Raw genomic sequence first — 18326 nt, forward strand, 5'->3', positions numbered from 1 at the left:
ACAAGTTTCACTTTTTAAATGGAATTACTGAAATCAATCTACTTTTTCATGATATTCTAATTTTATGACCAGCACCTGTAGAGACACATAGAGAAGAATGAGAAGTGAAGAAATAGATAAAATAGCGGCAGATTGTAGGGACTGATTCACCATGGAGCTCTTCAGAACACTAATGGAGGTGATGTAGGACCAGGACTGATGTGAATGGGTCAAAAGCACATGTAGATGGTTCCTGGGCAATGAAAGTGGCCTCAACCACTTTTTTTCACAGACCTCTGGGATTGAACACAAGGCGAAACGATCCCACTCCTTTAATGAAATGCTTGTCAGGGTTAGAGTTACAAGGGTTATCTGAAATTATTGATAAAAAAATAGAGATGAAGATTCTTCGACGGACTTTGGATACATTTTCTGGTCCCCCTGACAGCTTGTGGATTGGCAAACAAGGGGATAAGAAGCACTCTGAAGCAGTTGATCAACTGACTTCATTTTCTTTAAACCAGGGGTAAACCTCATGGTTGAGTATACAAAGACAACCATATTTTCTACAACAGGGGCATGGTGGCAAAGGGTTTTATTTTCTAAGGAAAACCAGCAGTTTGCATTGAGCCATTGAATTGCACATTTCACTTATTCTAGATAAACATTGTCTATAATACAGCTACAATGGACAATTGATTGTCCATTGTAGCTGTATTATAGATACAATGGAGAATTGATTGTGTTTTGTCATTGCCATTGAATAAGGTGGGTAAGAGCAGAAAATCATTTAGGTCCAAATATTTTTTTTTAATTATGAAAAGCTGCTGCCATGAGTAAAGCTCGGTCCTCACTACCGATTATACACTGACTGGCCAAAAAAAAAGTTGCCACCAAAAAAAAAAGGTCACTCACTCTAATACTTGGACCGCCTTTAGCTTTGATTACAGCACGCATTCGCTGTGGCATTGTTTCGATAAGCTTCTGCAGTGTCAAAAGATTTATTTCCATCCAGTGTGGCATTAATTTTTCACCAATATCTTGCATTGATGATGGTAAAGTCTGACCGCTGCGCAAAGCCCTCTCTAGCTCATCCCAAAGATTCTCATTGGGGTTGAGGTCTGGACTGTGGTGGCCAATCCATGTGTGAAAATGATGTGTCATGCTCCCTGAACCAGTCTTTCACAATTTGAGCCCGATGAATCCTTGGAATATGCCTGTGCCATCAGGGAAGAAAAAGTCCATTGATGGAATAACTTGGTCATTCAGTATTCAGATAGTCAGTTGACCTCATTCTTTGAGCACATACTGTTGCTGAACCTAGACCTGACCAACTGCAGCAACCCCAGATCATAACACCGCCCCACAGGCTTGTACAGTAGGCACTAGGCATGGTGGGTGCATCACTTCACCTGCCTCTCTTCTTACCCTGATTCGCCCATCACTCTTGAACAGGGTAAATCTGGACTCATCAGACCACATGACCTTCTTCCATTGCTCCACAGTCCAATCTTTATGCTCCCTACCAAATTGAAGCCTTTTTTTCCGGTTAGCCTCACTGATTAGTGGTTTTCTTACACCTACACAGCTGTTCAGTCCCAGTCCCTTGAGTTCCCTTCGCATTGTGCGTGTGGAAATGCTCTTACTTTCAGCATTAAACATAGCCCTGAGTTCTACTGTTGTTTTTCTTCGATTTGATCTCACCACACATTTAAGTGATCGCGGTTCACGATCATTCAGGATTTTTTTCTGGCCACATATCTTCCTTGAAGATGATGGGTCCCCACTATCCTTCCAGTTTTTAATAATGTGTTGGACAGTTTTTAACCCAATTTTAGTAGTTTCTGCAATCTCTTTAGATGTTTTCTCTGCTTGATGCATGCCAATGATTTGATCCTTCTCAAACAGACTAACATACACTCACCGGCCACTTTATTAGGTACCCCATGCTAGTAACGGGTTGGACCCCCTTTTGCCTTCAGAACTGCCTCAATTCTTGGTGGTATAGATTCAACAAGGTGCTGGGAGCATTCCTCAGGGAGTTTGGTCCATATTGACATGATGGCATCACACAGTTGCCGCAAATTTGTCGGCTGCACATCCATGATGCGAATCTCCCGTTCCACCACATCCCAAAGATACTCTATTGGATTGAGATCTGGTGACTGTGGAGGCCATTTGAGTACAGTGAACTCATTGTCATGTTCAAGAAACCAGTCTGAGATGATTCCAGCTTTATGACATGGCGCATTATCCTGCTGAAAGTAGCCATCAGAAGTTGGGTACATTGTGCATTGTGGTCATAAAGGGATGGGCATGGTCAGCAACAATACTCAGGTAGGCTGTGGCGTTGAAACGACGCTCAATTGGTACCAAGGGGCCCAAAGAGTGCCAAGAAAATATTCCCCACACCATGACACCCCCACCACCAGCCTGAACCGTTGATACAAGGCAGGATGGATCCATGCTTTCATGTTGTAGACGCCAAATTCTGACCCTACCATCCGAATGTCGCAGCAGAAATCGAGACTCATCAGACCAGGCAAAGTTTTTCCAATCTTCTATTGTCCAATGTCGATGAGCTTGTGCAAATTGTAGCCTCAGTTTCCTGTTCTTAGCTGAAAGGAGTGGCACCCGGTGTGGTCTTCTGCTGCTGTAGCCCATCTGCCTCAAAGTGCGACGTACTGTGCGTTCAGAGATGCTCTTCTGCCCACCTTGGTTGTAACGGGTGGTTATTTGAGTCACTGTTGCCCTTCTATCAGCTCGAACCAGTCTGGCCATTCTCCTCTGACCTCTGGCATCAACAAGGCATTTCCGCCCACAGAACTGCCGCTCACTGGATGTTTTTTCTTTTTCGGACCATTCTCTGTAAACCCTAGAGATGGTTGTGCGTGAAAATCCCAGTAGATCAGCAGTTTCTGAAATACTCAGACCAGCCCTTCTGGCACCAACAATCATGCCACGTTCAAAGTCACTCAAATCACCTTTCTTCCCCATACTGATGCTTGGTTTGAACTGCAGGAGATTGTCTTGACCATGTCTACATGCCTAAATGCACTGAGTTGCCGCTATGTGATTGGCTGGCTTTTTAGAAATTAAGTGTTAACGAGCAGTTGGACAGGTGTACCTAATATAGTGGCCGGTGAGTGTATTTCCACGACCACAGGATGTGTCTTTCGACATGGTCGTTTAGGAAATGAGAAGCAAGTCATTGCACCAGTTGGGGTTGAATAACTTGTTGCCAGCTGAAAGATAATCGCCCATGCAGTAATTATCCAATGGGAGGCTCGTACCTATTTGCTTAGTTGAATCCAGGTGGCGACTTTTTTTTTGGCCAGGCAGTGTATATCCAACAGGAAAGATCTCACTGAAAGCAAACAAACTTTTTACCTGTTGCCATGTCTATAAGGCATATAATGTTCAAATGTGAGCCTGAATGAGATGTGCTTTATTGGTCAAAATTTGCACATTAAACTGTCATACATCTTATGTCATTTTTCTCGCTGCTTTGGAACATTTCTCAAATCATCGTTGACATTTGCAAAGCAATATGTGTACCTTTTGAAACAATGCACACAAATACTTCATATAACATCATGCATATGAAGTTATGCAGTGGATCACTTGCTTCCAGTTCCATTATATGCTCTATGCAGAAGACACAAAAATAGTTTTAAGAGTTATATATTGTTACATTTGAGCAAGGAACAATTAAAACACACATATACAATCCACATTGCATATTCTTCCCTACAACCTAGTATTTGAATAGCATAGCATACAATAGCATTCCGTATTTTACCGTACCGTACCATAACATACCGTACCATAGTTTACCATATTGTACCGAACCAAACCGTACCATAGTGTACTGAACTGTACCATACTATACCATACCATACCATACCATACGGTACTGTACCATGTGTCATGATTGATTTAAGGAATCTGACCCACATGCAGAGAAACCACTCAGAGAACACGGGGAAAAGTTTAACAGGTTTATTTGATGTAATGTAAACAGAGGTTGGATCTGGAACTCAGTGAACTGGTGAACCGGAACTGGAAAGTCTGAAGGGGAGATCACAGAGATAAGTTCAGGGACCATGGGAAATGAGACTGCAGCTTGAATTATGCTGGAGAGGGACTCACATTTGAGGGGGCTCTTGTCAATCCTTCAATCCATTCTGTGTGGGATTATCCAGGGAAGAGGGAACTCATTGGAGAGTGAACAGTTAGACTTACGTTGGACCCAGAGGAGTACTGGAGCGGACTGTCACTTGGTTTTCCGATGGGGACTTGAACGGATCATGTGGAGGTTTTCCCCTGCTCAGTGTAAACTCAGTAATTCCTTCCAGTTGGAGAAGTCCAGGTATCCAATTTTTAAAGGAAGGCTTTCCAAAACTGGCAAACACTCTGGCGTCGAGGTAGTGACAGCCCACAGCTCAAATACTCCTCCAGTAATGAACCAACAAGCAGCAGGTGTGCAGGGAGGCTCAACGAGGACAGGGCACCACCTGGTGGTGGAGAGAGGCGAAACACACAAACAACCCACACAAACTGGATCCCTAACACCATGTCATACTGTACTATACAAACCATACCATACCATACTGCATCCTACTGTATCGCAGCGCACCGTACCCACTGTTATTCCCAGGCATTTTGTGCTTTCCATCTAAAATAAAAAACAACATAAATATGTTGTTTTTTATTTTAGATGGAAAGCACAAAATGCCAGAAGTTAGTAAGGAATGGAATAAATACTAAATAAAATCATATTGTAAACCTGTATTTATAAAACTGTAGCTCCCGTATAACCACATTAAAACTTGATGCATTGGATACAAAATACAAAACAAAAATTATAGTCAGACTGACTTAATTAGTTTTACTTGGTTTTCATCGAGACACCTGAGCTGCTTTGATGAGCTCCGATAGCTCGGTGTGAAAAACAGCTGATCTCAGGCTGTTCTCTACATGTTCCTCTGCTTGGTTTTGATGTTTGTCACAGCTGTAGGTGAACTTAAACTTATAAGAAAATTTTACTCTTTGATTAATAAAAGCTTGTTTAATTTTTCAATTGGGTCCTCACCAACCAAAATAGATCCTTGCCCTATTTTATGTTACTGCCTAAGAAATTAAATATTTTCATGTACCCCTTTCAATGTACTCGCGGACCACTAGGGGTACAAGTACCCCCTGTTGAGAAACACTGCTCTAGAGCAGCGGTCCCCAACCACCGGGCCATTGACCGGTACCGGTCCGTCGGTCATTTGGTACCGGGCCGCACAGAATAATTTATTGACGATCAGAGTCTGAGTGATGTTTTATTTTGAAAAATATAAAAAAATTGCGGTATTCTCTCCCAATTACATCAGTCGGTGCATCTGTGCCTCTTGACACAGGTTAAGACTTATCCTATCTATAACATCCTATCTTTGTGAAGCGGGATTTTCTGTGGTTACAGCGACCAAAACAAAGCTACGGAGCAGACTGGACATCAGGAGCACACTTCGTGTGTCATTGTCTCCGATTACGCCTCGATGGGACCGGCTTGTTTTATTTTTATGCTGTTTGTATTTGATTTTATGCCAGTCGTATCACTTTACTTGATCGTATTTACCCGCCCGGCCGGTCCGCAGGGGGGGGGATTTGAACACGATCAAGTAAAAAACGGTCCACCACCCCCCCGGCCGGTCCATCCCCCCCCGATCCGCGAAAATATTGTCTGACATACAGGTGCTGGTCATAAAATTAGAATATCATGAAAAAGTAGATTGATTTCAGTAATTCCATTTAAAAAGGGAAACTTGTATATTATATTCATACATTACATACAAACTCATATATTTCAGATGTTTATTTTGTTTAATTTTGATGATTACAAATGACAACAAATGAAAATCTCAAATTCATCATATCAGAAAATTAGAATATTGTGAAAAGGTTCAAAATTGATGGCCCCTGGTGCCACACTCTAATCAGCTAATTAACTCAAACCACCTGCAAAAGCCTTTAAATGGTCTTTCAGTCTAGTTCTATAGGCTACACAATCATGGGGAAGACTGCTGACTTGACAGTTGTCCAAAAGACGACCATCGACACCTTGAACAAGGAGGGCAAGACACAAAAGGTCATCGCTAAAGAGGCTGGCTGTTCACAGAGCTCAGTGTCCAAGCACATTAATAGAGAGGCGAAGGGAAGGAAAAGATGTGGTCGAAAAAAGTGTACAAGCAAGAGAGATAACCGCACCCTGGAGAGGATTGTGAAACAAAACCCATTCAAAATGTGGGGGAGATTCACAAAGAGTGGACTGCAGCTGGAGTGAGTGCTTCAAGAACCACCACACACAGACGTATGAAAGACATGGGTTTCTGCTGTCGCATTCCTTGTGTCAAGCCACTCTTGAACCACAGACAGCGTCAGAAGCGTCTTGCCTGGGCTAAAGAGAAACAGGACTGGACTGCTGGTGAGTGGTCCAAAGTCATGTTCTCTGATGAAAGTAAATTTTGCATTTCCTTTGGAAATCAAGGTCCCAGAGTCTGGAGGAAAAGAAGAGATGCACTTCATCCACGTTGCTTGAAGTCCAGTGTAAAGTTTCCACAGTCAGTGATGGTTTGGGGTGCCATGTCATCTGCTGGTGTTGGTCCATTGTGTTTTCTGAGGTCCAGGGTCAACGCAGCCACATACCAGGAAGTTTTAGAGCACTTCATGCTTCCTGCAGCTGACCAACTTTTTGGAGATGCAGATTTCATTTTCCAACAGGACTTGGCACCTGCACACAGTGCCAAAGCTACCAGTACCTGGTTGAAGGACCATGGTATCCCTGTTCTTAATTGGCCAGCAAACTCTCCTGACCTTAACCCCATAGAAAATCTATGGGGTATTGTGAAGAAGAAGATGCAATACACTAGACCCAACAATTCAGAAGAGCTAAAAGCCACTATTAGAGCAACCTGGGCTATAATAACACCTGAGCAGTGCCACAGACTGATTGACTCCATGCCACGCCGCATTGCTGCAGTAATACAGGCCAAAGGAGGCCCAACTAAATACTGAGTGCTGTACATGCTCATACTTTTCATGTTCATACTTTTCAGTTGGCCAACATTTCTATAAATCCTTTGTTTTTATTGGTCTTCAGTAATATTCTAATTTTCTGATATGATGAATTTGAGAGTTTCATTTGTTGTCATTTGTAATCATCAAAATTAAACAAAATAAACATCTGAAATATATGAGTTTGTATGTAATGTATGAATATAATATACAAGTTTCACTTTTTAAATGGAATTACTGAAATCAATCTACTTTTTCATGATATTCTAATTTTATGACCAGCACCTGTATAGCGGTCCGTGGTGCAAAAAAGGTTGGGGACCGCTACTCTACAGTACTGAATTGAACCGTACCTTAGTGTACTGCACCGTACCGAAACGTACCATACCATAACATAACCTAACATAACATAATATACCGTACCGTACCATTATATAGCTTACTGTACCATAGTGGACCGTACCTTAGAGTACTGCACTGTACCGTACCGTACTGTACCATAGTGGACCGTACCTTAGAGTACTGCACCATACCGTGCCGTACCATACCATAGTGTACTAAACCCCAGAGCGGTGGTTTCCAACCTTTTTTGACTTGTGTACCCACTTGGCCAATTTATCATACCATGACTAGCCCTGGGTCAAACATATTAATTATTTTCCAAAAATACGAAGTACAACTGATTATTAAATTAAAATATTTATTTAATTCCCTTCACTTGAACATTTAATGCTCCGACATTTCATTATTTTAAATTAGAATAAAAAAATTATATAAATATGGTGCCTGGAAAATTAATAAATAAATTGAAAAAAATCTAATTAACTTACAAATCTACAAATTGGAGTTCATCTGAATAAGACCCCCTAAACACACATCTAAACTTGATATATCAGGAAAAAAAATTATAATTACAAAATAATATTCAGATCCACCATGTCATTTTTACTTTGTTTTCATCATTCACTGTGTTAATGAGACACCTGGTCTCAACTGAGTCCCCAACAATGGGATGTTTCAGGCATTTACCCTTGACTGCAGCTGCTTTATTGCATTCTTCTCTTGTGACTTTTGTCTTTGCCCCTGAGAGCAGTAGTGCAGGTGCACAGCACTAATACCCATTCTAGTCTTTCATGTAAATGTTGATTAGGACATTTTCTTTTTATCTTTTTGGTTGATAAAATCTTGGTTTATTTTGCCCTCTTTTATTGTATTTCTTTCTCTGGTAAGTAATATATTAAATGTTTTCATGTACCCCCTGCGATGCATATTAAGGTTGGTTTGGAATCCCTGCCCTAGAGAACTGTACCGAACCGTACCATAGTGTAGTGCACGGTAACGAACAACATTATACCATACCGTACTGCTTGTACAATACCGTACTATAGTTTACTGTAGGGGAGACAGTGTCGTTGGATGTAGGAGTTTGCCCTGAAATTGAAGGATTGACAGTTCAAGCCCCGACTCCGACTTTCAGTGTCGTTGTGTCCTTGGGCAAGACATTTCACCTGCATTGTCTACTGATGGTGGTCAGAGGGCCCGGTGGCGCCAGTGTACGGCAGCCCCGCTTCTGTCAGTGAGCCCCAGGGCAGCTGTGGCTACAATATAGCTTGCCACCATCAGTGTGTGAGTGCGTGTGTGAATGGGTGAATGAATGTAGTGTAAAGCCCTTTGGTCAAGTCTCCTGACTTGAATAAAGGCGCTATACAAGTACATGCCATTTACCATAGCGTACCGTACCAAACAGTAACTTACTACTTTTATTCATAAAGCTTCTAAAAACAGCTAGAGCTGAAATAAAGTGCTGAACATATATCTGCAGACATGTATGGAAGGAATAGTAATATATAGATAAGACATAAAAACAATTAAAAAGAACAAAAAAAGCAATTTAAAACAATCAGGGTAAATCTGCTGTTAAAGTCAATGTTAAAGGCCAAAGAATGAAAACAAGTTTCCAACCTAGTCTTAAATATAGGCAGTGAAAGTGCAGGGTTATAATGTCACAGAACTGTATATCGCTGTATAATGTTCACTTTGAGGTACAGTTATTGCATGCCCATACTGTATATGTTCAAACTGGGAGCCAGTATCTATGTTAAGCCAGAAGACCAAGATTCCTTCTTCTCTTTTCTCATATTAGGCTGTATTAAGATTTATTTCATCCTGCCTCTTGTATAGTTATCCGTATTATAGCTAATGACTTTAAAAAGCTCAACAACCTAATAACGAAGGACAGCTCAGTTCTAGGAACTCCTCCAGAACGTCTGGAGATTATTTCACAAAAAAGAGTCCTTCATTAAGTGAAGAATATTATGGACAGCAGTGAGCATCCTCTTCAGAAAAAATTTAAACAACAACATAATGTCATCAGTCAGAGGCTTTTCCAGATAGGGTGCAAGACAGACTACTACAGAATATCTTTCCAGCCTACAGCTATCAACACCTAGTAAAAAATAACCAATGAGTTACTACAACGTTTAATTTCCCTTTGGGATTATTATTATTATATTATAATAATTATATATTTGTCAAGATTTGGTTTAAAGGTTTTTGATTGGACCCAAAAGCAGAAGCTGAGAGGCAGAGGTGAGTTCTTGGAGGGTTTAATGAGAGATCAGGCAAACAAAAAACAGGTATCCAAAAATCCAACTTAAAAATGTTAAACAAAAACAGTAATCCAAAAATCCAACGTAAAAATCAAACACTAACCAGAACCATGGAGACATCAGGGGAAAACCATCAAGGAGCCAGGGTGAGGAAAGGTAAGACGAGGAACCAGCAAAGAGGGACTGCAGAGGGAGTGTATTTATGGCTGACTGAATAAAGGTAGAGCTAATGAGCTGATAGGGAACAGGTGTGATTAGAACTGACGAGGAAGCCAAGGGAAAAGAAAACAAGGAGGCAGCAGAGGACAGACAGAAAAACCTAAGCAACTTAAATGAATCCAGACACACCAAAAAAGCTAGAAAACAATGAAAAACCTGGCTAAACTTGAAACAGAAAACTTAAAGAAAAACAACAGAACCAAGATTGTTACAATATTATTATATAATTATATTAGATTATTATATTATTATTGAATTTAATTAATTTCAAATAATTAATTAGGTTAGTGGTTCAGCAATTTCTCATCTTTTGCTCTCAGACTCCGGGGGGTGGTTTCTTTGTTTTATTCTAAAGATTAGTTTATATTTAATCTCGCTTTTTCATTTTATAGAAAATCATCATGTTTATTTTCCCGCTCCTTCCGGTCTCTGGGTTTTTGTTTTGCCCCAAACTCATTTAACATGTTTTATTTTTTTTTTTTTTTGTCTCTTTTAAACTAACATCATTCTGTATGTACAATTTCATCCACTTTGGTGCAAAACACTTAATAATAATAATTGAACTTTATTGATCTCACATTGGGAAAATTACCTCTGAATTTAACCCATCCCCTTGGGGAGAAGTGGGCTGCCATCGAGGGGCATCCAGGGAGCAATCTGGGGTTAAGGGTCTTGCTCAGAGAACCAGAGTGGCAGTCTGTAGGAGTGGGGCTCAAACTCATAACCTCAGGATTTTAAGCTCTATGCCTTAACCGCTAGTAAGCCACTCCCCCTTTACTGAAAAAAAACCCTGCTTTATTTGTTGGTCTTAGTTAACAGCTTTGGGCAAGGTTTAAAACAAACTCCAGGTGGGGTATTTTATTGGAATGAGAGTTAGCAATAATAAATATGGCTGCAGAGTTAAGGGCGAGGGACATTCCCATCCACAGAAATCCTATGTAGGCCCTTAAGCACCACTTCCTGGTCAAAGGGAAGCATTACAACGCTCACTGAAAAAATACAAACCATATAAAATGCAGTATAGGCCCCAATATCAAATCTAGATGTCAAGAAGAAGTACATTAAGAAGTATGTAATTCCATTTTATTCATACAGTGCATTTAAAACCTTTAACAATAAAAAAAAAATTTGTTTAGAAATAAGACATGCAAATATTACTGAGCATTTTTATGTAAGTATGTTCTTAGAGTTCCTTTTTTATCACATGTCCAAGTTATAAACCATGTCCCTGTGTTTCACAAAGAAGGGAGTATGCACGTTTGTATTTTTAATATGTAGTGAGTCCTTTGATCTGTACTGGGTAAGTTTATTTGTTACCAACATGCAATAAACTAGTGGCTAAAATAAGCAGCAGTTTTTTAGTGCATGCTGTGATGAGTCCAGGAGATTCCAGAGCTAAACCTTATGGACTCCTGTGGATTTACAAAAGGAGTGAGGACATGTAAGATGTTCCCTCCAAACAGGGATGCTCTTAATTGAATCCTTGTTTTCTTTTTGAAATTACTTTTTTACTCAAGAGTTTCACATATATAATAGATTTTACAAAAAAACAACAACAAAAAAACAAACAACAAAACTTATATTGATTTGAAGTAGCCTACTGTACAGATGATTATATAATCTCTTACACTAAGTCCTCTAATTAATCACTGTATGCTCTACTAAACTACTTCTATGACATCATTAGCATCATTATGGTTAAACTTACATTTTTTTTAACAGCAATTATAACAAAAATGAAATGATTCTACTTAGATGAACTGGCTTGAGTGCCCTTGAGTATTTTTCTGGGTGGATGTTTTCTTAAAAGTTACTCAAAAATTAATCATTATTTTAATTTGACAAAGTGTGAATTTTTTTTTTTTGTAAAATCCGGCATATATTGGCAATTTTTTACTTCTGTATGGCAATGGTGTCCATCCATCTTCTGACACGCTTAATCCCAAGTGGGATCACGAGGGGTGCTGGTGCCTATCTCCAGCTGTCCATTGGTGAGAGGCGGGGTACAACCTGGACAGGTCACCAGTCCATCGCAGTGCAACACAGAGACAAAAATGACAACCATTCACGCACACACTCACATCTAAGGAGATTTTAGAGAAGCCAATTAACCTAACAGTCATGTTTTTGGACTGTTGGAGGAAGCCGAGGTACCCGGAGAGAACCCACGCATGCTCAAGGAGAACATGTAAACTCCATGCAAAAAGACCCCGGGCCAGGAGTCAAACCCGGAACCTTCTTGCTGCAAGGGAGCAGTGCTTCCCACTGTGTCACTAAACAGCCCATGGCAATGGTGTCTTGGATTTCTATTTCTATTGACTATATCAAGAACAATCATAGTTGTTCTTGGGTTTGTTTGTTTTTCCAGAGAACATTTACATACATATGAGTAGAATAGTCTTTTAAACTATGTTCCTTGGCTCATATCTTTTTGGTGTCCTATCACAAGCTTCTCACAATAGTTTGAACTTCTACCTAGATCTCCTGAAAGAACTGCCGTAATCGGATCTGGTTTGTAGGTAACCGTTGTGGTCAGCCCTAATCCAACAGTTTAAATGGGATTGAAATCCTGGCTTTGTGTCTTTAAGTAGTAACTAATATTAGTCAGGCTTATTGCCCTGACATTGAAGAAGACAAAAGTTTGCTTTTTGAGGGTTATTAGGACCTAAGGAAAATGTAACTATATTGTAACTATATTCAGTCAGTAAATAGCCGTTTTCTCTTATATATAGAATAATGCAAGTTGGACCAAAGTTTTGTACAGAATTCAAATAGTACTTATTAGGCCAATAGGATTAAAAACATTTTTATGTCCACAAACTAATTTGTATGACTTAATAAGTCATACAAATTAGTTTTTCTATTTGAAATATGTTATGCTGTTATATTGCAAGTCGTATGGCATTTCATTTAGCTATTCAGTTTATTTTAGACCCTAATTTATTAATGTTAAAAATAAATTACATAATTCATATCAGAAAGTATGTCATATCAGTAAACATAATATGAGATTTTAGTTGTTTATTGTATTGCTATATTTTCTCTGAGAGGTATTTCTCTTTGCTGTACTGCTGTTTTTATCCAAATTGCATGGTTTTGTCTGTATATACAGGTGCTGGTCATAAAATTAGAATATCATGAAAAAGTAGATTGATTTCAGTAATTCCATTTAAAAAGTGAAACTTGTATATTATATTCATACATTACATACAAACTCATATATTTCAGATGTTTATTTTGTTTAATTTTGATGATTACAAATGACGACAAATGAAAATCTCAAATTCATCATATCAGAAAATTAGAATATTACTGAAGACCAATAAAAACAAAGGATTTATAGAAATGTTGGCCAACTGAAAAGTATGAACATGAAAAGTATGAGCATGTACAGCACTCAGTATTTAGTTGGGCCTCCTTTGGCCTGTATTACTGCAGCAATGCGGCGTGGCATGGAGTCGATCAGTCTGTGGCACTGCTCAGGTGTTATGATAGCCCAGGTTGCTCTAATAGTGGCTTTTAGCTCTTCTGAATTGTTGGGTCTGGTGTATTGCATCTTCTTCTTCACAATACCCCATAGATTTTCTATGGGGTTAAGGTCAGGAGAGTTTGCTGGCCAATTAAGAACAGGGATACCATGGTCCTTCAACCAGGTACTGTTAGCTTTGGCACTGTGTGCAGGTGCCAAGTCCTGTTGGAAAATGAAATCTGCATCTCCAAAAAGTTGGTCAGCTGCAGGAAGCATGAAGTGCTCTAAAACTTCCTGGTATGTGGCTGCGTTGACCCTGGACCTCAGAAAACACAATGGACCAACACCAGCAGATGACATGGCACCCCAAACCATCACTGACTGTGGAAACTTTACACTGGACTTCAAGCAACGTGGATGAAGTGCCTCTCTTCTTTTCCTCCAGACTCTGGGACCTTGATTTCCAAAGGAAATGCAAAATTTACTTTCATCAGAGAACATGACTTTGGACCACTCACCAGCAGTCCAGTCCTGTTTCTCTTTAGCCCAGGCAAGACGCTTCTGACGCTGTCTGTGGTTCAAGAGTGGCTTGACACAAGGAATGCGACAGCAGAAACCCATGTCTTTCATACGTCTGTGTGTGGTGGTTCTTGAAGCACTCACTCCAGCTGCAGTCCACTCTTTGTGAATCTCCCCCACATTTTTGAATGGGTTTTGTTTCACAATCCTCTCCAGGGTGCGGTTATCTCTCTTGCTTGTACACTTTTTTCGACCACATCTTTTCCTTCCCTTCGCCTCTCTATTAATGTGCTTGGACACTGAGCTCTGTGAACAGCCAGCCTCTTTAGCGATGACCTTTTGTGTCTTGCCCTCCTTGTGCAAGGTGTCGATGGTCGTCTTTTGGACAACTGTCAAGTCAGCAGTCTTCCCCATGATTGTGTAGCCTATAGAACTAGACTGAAAGACCATTTAAAGGCTTTTGCAGGTGGTTTGAGTTAATTAGCTGATTAGAGTGTGGCACCAGGGGCCATCAATTTTGAACCTTTTCACAATATTCTAATTTTCTGATATGATGAATTTGAGATTTTCATTTGTTGTCATTTGTAATCATCAAAATTAAACAAAATAAACATCTGAAATATATGAGTTTGTATGTAATGTATGAATATAATATACAAGTTTCACTTTTTAAATGGAATTACTGAAATCAATCTACTTTTTCATGATATTCTAATTTTATGACCAGCACCTGTATAGGAGACAGAAACAAAGACCAGGCTAATCAGCAAATTGGGAGCAGGTGTGGAAGGAGGACTCTAGAAAGTGGAAAGGAGACTGACACAAGAATACAACAGAGGGTACACAAGAAACACATAAGAACTCAAATGCAATCAAAAATAAGTAGAATAACACAAAAGGGGAATAAAACCAATGAAAGCTCAAAGATAAAACTTAAACAGAAACCATGACACTTTTGCTATGACTGCATATAATTTCCTGCAATGCACAACCAAACCTGAAAACTTATCCCTGCACAATTCTTTATTGACCTCTCTATCTTTTATTTTGAACATCTAAATCGGTTACATCTCTCTCTTAGCCCTCTACACCCTCTACATGCTGCACTCATCCAGCCATGCCAGAGAAAGACTGACACACAAAAGCTTAAACATTTTTTTCTCTTTGGAGATTTTGATATGAATGTGATGCTGGGCCGTTTTTCTTCGCTTTCTTGTCAAAAAAAAAAAAAAACCCTTGCAAATTTAGACTGAACACCTTTACCCGTCCCCCCTCATTCATATGTATGAGAGGTGACTGACAAACTTATTGTTGGGTAATTACAGTGTGGTGAACCTTCATTGTCTTTAGATTGGTAGAGACTGAGACATGCTGTGCTTTGGCTTGCTGCACTAATGCAAACCTCTCCTGTGTAGATATTATTAGTCACTGTTTGCTTAGCAACCACAGCACATGTCTGCAATTGTTGTACAATGAAAATGTTTCGCCTGGGGCTTATTTTATTTTGGTTGTGAGAAGACAGAATATAAAAAAAGATAGATTATTATTAATCATCATTATCATTGTTGTTGTATTGCTTTTTTTAAATTGAAATAGCTTGTTCTTATTTCACCAACTCATTTGTGCAGTGCATTGCAAAAATTCCATATTATCCATTCATCCAGCACCTTTTTCTTTTTACATTTTGTATTGTTAAAACCACAAATGGAAATATATTTTACTCTGAGTTCTGATTTCTGATAGACCAACATGAAGAAAAGGATAACTATACATTCAGAAGAAAGTAACCTTTAAAACTAAACGTTTGGACTATTTGCGGTGTGCAGATGCAACTTTACACATCAGAATGTGTTTCATCAATGTAATTTGTCTCAATAGTTTGATTTAAAAACCCTTGGCTCACTTTTTAAATAGACTAATTATGGTATGTTTTATCTTTTTCTGTTATTCTTGTAAATAATATGTAGACCATGATCTGCAACCGTTATATTTCTTGTTTTTTCATTTACCACTGAGGTAGAGACATCAGTGGTAATTTCCTTACCAGAACCAAGTTAAAAGTGAACTGCACTCTTGCTCAGTGGAGAGACAAAGACTCTAATATGATTGATGAATAGTTTAAAGCCTCAAGTAGTGAAGATTTGGGGTCATCTGCAGGCAGTGGTGTCTAAAGCACTTTATGCTTCTGTCCATTGTCAAGGTTCATATCAATACCCACTTTATTTTTGTACTTTATTTTGAACTTTTATAACAAGTGTTGCTCTTTATACACAAGACAAGAACAATACACTACTTAAAGAATAGGTGAAAAATAAAAAATAAAAATCAGGGAGACATATCTTAATAAAGTATTTTTAAGGAGTTAAAGTTTCCAAATGGCAATCTCTATTTATTTCGAAATCCAGAGAGGAAAGGTTGTCAAGTCTCAAATTTTATGTGCCGTTCTTATATGGAAGAAGAACTTTTAAATAGATTTTTGGGGCTGCAATAGAGAAGGCATAATAACTGTTACTTTATTTGTTTGACCTCTAAATGTGCCATATGATGGACTGGAGCTGTCCAAGGTGTTCCACGCCGTTTGATCTCTGAAGATGGGAAACCAGCCACCTGTGACCTGAAAAACAAACTTTAGAAAAGGGGTGACAAACCTTTTTAAGGCTGAGGACTACTTCATTTATGGTGAATCATAGGAAGGGACACCTATATTGACCCATGAACTGGAGGGTTCAGCATTCAGCTAAGCTTCATACATTATATATATATATATATCTCTTTTGTTTCTGTTTATTTTTAATTTTCCTTCAGGTACTGCTATTTACTCAGATTTTTAAATCTGACTAAATACTTAAATGCTCTATAAAATATTCAAAAAGAAGAGCAAAAGAATAAAATAAAATTTCAAACACAGCCCACTGGTAAGTTGTGTTTTTGGAAGACACTGAGGGCACCCCATGTGGTTCTGGAGGACCCCTTAGAGGCTGCAGACCCCATTTTGGTGTCCCCCTGATCTAGAAGAGAAATTGATGGATGGAACTCTGAACACCACAGCACACTTAAGGAGATCTTAAAATATATTTTAGGACCCCCTAAAATACCTTTCTGGAGAGGATTTCACAAAGAAAAAATTTTTCATACAATGAACTGTGAACTTCTTCATTAGACTGTTAAACAACGACAACACTGATTTAAGGTAACTGCCGATTATACTAATTAAATGAAATAGACAGTTGTATTCGCACCCTTTATGAGGACGCCACTAAATTAAATCCAGTGCTAGGAAATGCTTCTGTTTGTTCTGTCCTTGTTCCTAAAGTTATATTCCCATATTATCATCTTGAGCTTTTTATTATTATTATTATTATTATTAGCCATTGAATCTAATGTAACCTGTGCAGGTGTTTCTTGCTTAAGGTCCTGGAAGAAAAGTCAGTAGTCATAATTTAGTCCTAAACAGGCAGCATAAATTCACCGATAAGTTGCACTGAGAACACATACTTCACTCCCCACTGAGCTGTTACTAAAAAAAGTTATGTGCTGTGAACAGCAGAGGGCACTAGTAATATATCAGTTACCACTAGAGAAAGAAAATACATTTCAGTTATCAGTACCAGGTTACAAATGATAACATTATGAAACACTGAGAAGATATCTAGCAATATAGTCATAAAATAATGTTTATTCACTTTGTATGAAAGCCTTGACTTCAATATTCATTAGCTGTTAGTGTGGAACAGATATTTTTCTTTACAAATCAACACGTTGACTGTACTCCTGGACCACACACTGTGCAAAATGACAGCCTGTTTGGCTTCCTCAGCGCAAGAGAAAATTCTTGCTTCATCATGAGGTCAAATGGGCTTTTTTGCTGTCTGTTAACACTCAGAGTAACACAATGTAATAACACACAGCCTGTGGGAGCTCGGCCAATATCAATACATCACCTCAAGAGGCAATTATAGTCATTAAAGGGATAAAATGTGATGAAACTGCAGGCTAACAGCTTGAAAGTCATTATCACATTCACCGCACAACAATACCAGTTCACTGTTAGTATGCTGTGTATTACCAAAGCAGTTCAACTAGTAAAATGTGAAATCTGAAGCAAGTGGTCAAACACGATAAATCTCTAAATTTTTTCTGCCAGAGTAATTTCTCATAGCATATTTTCCATCATTAAGACTTAAGTATATTCAAATACTAACAAATTAAATCCTTAACTTTGCACGAGTGAAGTAGGTTTGAAGGATTTCTCCTTGGTGGATTTGGATCTATGCTTGGCTTGGATGTGTTTTTTTCTCCCACTCATTATCAGATTCTTTGAACCTGAAAGGTGGGATTTCTTTTAAAGCAATTGTCACCTGTTGAATGTACTTCATGTTTAAAGTGTAATCCTTAATTAAGTTCAGTTGATTTATCCAGCATCAAATTGCAATAATATAAAAGCACTTTATAGCCAGATCCAGTACATC

This window comes from Cyprinodon tularosa, unplaced genomic scaffold (assembly GCF_016077235.1).
Source record: "Cyprinodon tularosa strain WSP-4 unplaced genomic scaffold, ASM1607723v1 ctg540, whole genome shotgun sequence".
NCBI classification, from domain to species: Eukaryota; Metazoa; Chordata; class Actinopteri; order Cyprinodontiformes; family Cyprinodontidae; genus Cyprinodon; species Cyprinodon tularosa.